Source organism: Ascaphus truei, chromosome 19 (genome assembly GCF_040206685.1).
Source record: "Ascaphus truei isolate aAscTru1 chromosome 19, aAscTru1.hap1, whole genome shotgun sequence".
NCBI lineage: Eukaryota > Metazoa > Chordata > Amphibia > Anura > Ascaphidae > Ascaphus > Ascaphus truei.
In genome coordinates, this window is record NC_134501.1 from 16303621 (window position 1) to 16308168 (window position 4548).

Here is a 4548-nt window from a genome sequence, read left to right on the forward strand (position 1 = left end):
ATTTTAACTCCTTTGATACACGATTGGCTTCCAAGAAATTAATGCACCAGGCACCAAAGTTGTTACGTTACTACATAAACCCCCGATCACTAGACTACTTACCCTTCTTCATACCACAGAGGCTAGTAAGCCATTGCTTGGCAAACTAGGGGTTAACCCCCATCTCCATCCCCCGGGTTTGTTTGGATGCATACTTATAGGATTGGATACATACTTAGTAACTCAGAACTGTCATAATCTAATGTCTCAACCAGTTCTCCAGACCAACAGGTCAGGTTTTCAGGATATCCCTTCTTCAGCACAGGTGGTGCAGTCTTCGACTGAGCCACTGATCAAGCCACCTGTGCTGAAGCAGGGATATCCTGAAAACCTGACCTGTTGGTAGCTAGAGTGCTGGAGTTGACCTCCCCTGGTCTAAACACTGCAAATAGGGTTGCCAGGTGTCCGGTATTGAAAAAATTAGAGGTAATGCCGGACATGTATGTGTACGGTGTTACCTCTCTGGACATAGTGACCTGACCGGCTTGGGGGGCCGCAGGATTATCCAGAGCAGGGAGAGAGCAGGACTATTGCTAGGGGGCTGGGCAGCTTCCTCCATCCTGATTGGCTGCATTAGCCAGAGCAACCAATCAGGAGTATGACTCTGGGGGTGGAAACAGCATGGAGCAGAGATGTGAGAGGAGTGTGTGTGTCTTGAGCATGTTGCATCTTTCACCATTGAGTCCAACCCTATTTATATAAGAGATTGACACAAGGAGCCGGGATAACACGTGGATGCACCGGAGTGTCACAAAAAGAGACTGGTATACAGAAGGGCCAGTGGTCCAGTAAAAAGCCCCCTACATAACAGCACTCAGTATCACCAGTATCACCAGAATGAATGGTGAGTAATAGTGTAACTAGAAGAAGCACGAAACTAAGAGCCTCCACTAGTGGTGAATGCTATGATGTCTATATTAAAAAAATCACTTTTAATAGTATTGTAACAATAAAAAAAAAAGGGTGTTAAAAAACTCCCAGGTGCACGGTGGGCTTCAAATAAGAAGCACTACTTAATAGTAAAGCCAGTACCCCAGGAGGGGGTAATGACCGGGCTTGGTAGCCCAACAAAAATAGAAATTGAGCCTACTAGGAGGAAGGGAGTTTCTAATCCAACTCCCCCCTCTCACGACCACGCTATTATATTAATAATGAAACACACTCAAGATGAGCAAGTGTAAAGTGACACAACCACTGTAAATGTATCAGTGGAGAGATGCTAGTGTATCAAAAAGGCTCAATTGGAGACTAAGTACACTAGGCCTTCAATGTTTTTACAAATGCGAGGAAGGAATATTTGTCTCAATGTACATCGGCTGCCGTTCATGTTTTGTCTTTCACTGGTACAACATAATAAGACAGTTTGGGAGCACAAAGACTGGTCTCCGTGGACCCATTTAGTTATATTTACCACACTGATATGTGAAAGGTTTCTGAGTGATTACAAGAAAAGGTTCTTTTTTTTGCCTGTTGCAACAGTGGAATTGTCAGCCTGCTGTAGAATCTTTTTCGAACGGCAAAAATAAACTTGGATTGCAGATTTTAAACGTATTTTTAATTTGGCTGGACATGAGAAAATGGTCATCTTCCCCTCAGGTGAAACGCTAATCTATAGCTCAAGCTGGGTCTGTGTTTGCCTTCAAAACGAGTTTGGACAAATATTTTAGAACGAATAGACCTCCCGGTTATGTGAGGTTTAGTAAGGCGACGCTCTCCTGCACTCTGCACGTCCACATCTCTGTATAGAATTAGTATTTTCCATGTTCAGTTCCAGCGGGTGAGAAAGGGAAATATTTACATGAACTTCACATAAAGTACTATAAATTATGATGTGCGATCTGCATAGCCCATTACCGTGTTTAATTAGTAACCCGGCATATAAACCTATACTAGGGCATTCGTTTGATAACGTTTTCCTTAGGTCTCTGAATTTCAGGAACTTCCTGTCTGTAAAATGTTTGCATTCTCTAGCGTTCAGTTACACTAAAAAGCACATATAATGGGCCTCTCTGTACTATAAATATTCACTACAAAGAAGGTTACGCAAAGTCTTTGGGTGCCAATTACAGGACTACTTGTGATGTCTGAATTCAAAGTCCTGCATTTAATATCCTGTGGAGCTGTTTTCACATGAATGGGGCTGAAATCTTCCAGAGCAAGGGGAAGTTGGCTCGTCAGGCCACTGTCAAGGCTCCAAAGTGATAGATGCCACATTTATGTAACCTTAGGCAGAACCAATAATATCTATGTGCTCGAGGCACCAAAACTAGATTGCAAGCTCTCTCGCCCGATATTCAGCTCAGGGCTGTGCAGGGCTGTGCTGTGCTTCAGCTGTGCCAGTTTTGGAGTAGTTACCTGATGCTGGAGATACAGGAACATGTTAGTCCGCAGATACAGCCGTCTGCAAACTGTTCTTCATTAGAAACGACATCTCCTTTATTTCGTCTCCAGGGCGGAACCTTAAGAAACTTGCAGCCTGGCGTTTACATTCCATAAAGTCACTTCTTACATTTAACGCAGATGCATGAACATGAATAAATGAAATTCATGAAGTCCCAGTGTGTATTGTATACAGGTGTTGCAGATGTTTATTTACCCGTTATCGTGTCAGAATTGCAGAAATGGCGCACTAAATGACGCTTGTGGAAATGGCACAAGGGTTATCATTTGTGTAAATGAAAGTGAGTCAAATCTCACTGTAAATATTGCACGGGGGTTATGTTCTTGGGTGTAATAACGTTGGCTTTATCTGTATGCCTAGATACTTCTGCTAGTGGACAATAGAACAAGTGGCCATCTGACCCCTGCACCATATCCTACTCCTGTCTCCTATGTGTCACTAACTTTCCTCATTGGCAGCCAAGGAGAGGTGAGGAGTCTCTTGTTTTATCAGAGTGGACACCTGGCCCATGCCTTGAATTATTATTACAGGGCTGGACAAGTTAATGTCGTCTTTAAAGCTGCAGTTCAAGCTGTCGTTTAAAAAAAAAAAATGTCCTTCAATATGCGCATCAATACAATCTACACACTGACAAGTGATTAGCTAAGTTTCTGATCGAGCCGTTCTCCTGTGATCGATCGCTGAAGATTCGGCTCGGGGTTCGCTAAATGCATCTTGGGTCCTCTTCTGCTGCATTGACAAAGTTCTGTGAGGAATATCATGTGACCAGGCAGGCACTAGATTCAATTGGTTCACTGCTAGAGAGAGGGCAGGGCTCAAAAAGGTGATGCTGTTTCAGAAGGGGAAGGGGATTTGACTTTGTAAATGGTTGCTATAGGAACAAAAATCCTTGTTACATTAGAATACATTAAAAATGTCTTTAAAATGGATTTTTTTTTTAAAAATGCTACAAGTATTTTCTCATAGTACAGGATTTATTGGGGGGGAAAAAACACACATGTACAGTAGGATATTGCTTGATCTGCAGCTTTAAAACATTATATACAGCCTTCTGTACATATTTAACCCTTTGCTGCCAGAAGAGGCATACAATGAACTTGCAAAGTAATGCATGATTCCAGGAAAGGTTTTACCAGGTCAGAGAAGTAGAGAAGTCCCCCCTCGTCAGTGCAGACGGAACAAGATAAGCATAAAATGTGTTTGTTTTCTGGTTCTAATCGCACACACTGTGAAATCCTCCAGTTGTTTTTCCAATTTGGAGAAATGCTGGTGCTAAAAGATTCTTGTGTGCCCAAATTTGGGGCATTATTTTCTCCCGCTGGGTTGAACCCACTCCCAATCCTTAATTAAAGCAGCATGTTTATAATCGGTGATATTTTGTTACCAAGTTATCGCGTGTATCTGTAATTATGGAAAAGGCATTACATAGAAAATGTTACGTCTGACTAATTATGGTAACCCTGACAAGGTTAAAAACGAGTGAGACTAGCACCAAATCAATGCGATTTACAGAACATCAGTGACAGTAACACCTGCAGTATCTTCTGCAAAGTGAAATTGCACTTTCAACCCATTGGCTGCCAGAGGCCTGAAACACCCTGCACGTCTCTTTGGCGTAGTAAGAGTTAATGGTGCCGCTGATTCTTCCAAACGCACCCCGGATTGTCTCTTATCGGGTAATAATTCCAGTATTGTGCAGCAGAGAAGTCTGCTGTACGCTTTGCATTTTTATGTAAATTCCTGGGGATACTGTCAGCAAAATTGTATTTCTAATCTTTTAATCAATCTCAGCAAATCTAATGCACGTCTCTGATCTGCACAGTACTTACTGCAGGCGGGCCCCAAACACTTCTGACATTTCAATAAATCCTCGTAACCAGCTCTAACCTTAATTGTGGGAAATGAAAGTATACACAAACATTTTGTTTCTCCACCCAAAAAAAAAAAGCGAGATAAATTATGTCACCAGAGAAAAAAAAGTTTTAGTCCTTCTAAAAAGCAATAATGCTTAGTCCTACTTAACCCCTTGATGCCAGAGGGTTCTGGAATGCAAAGGGATAACAGCAGCAATTCCCCCCATAATCCTATATGAGTTTGAATCATATAAT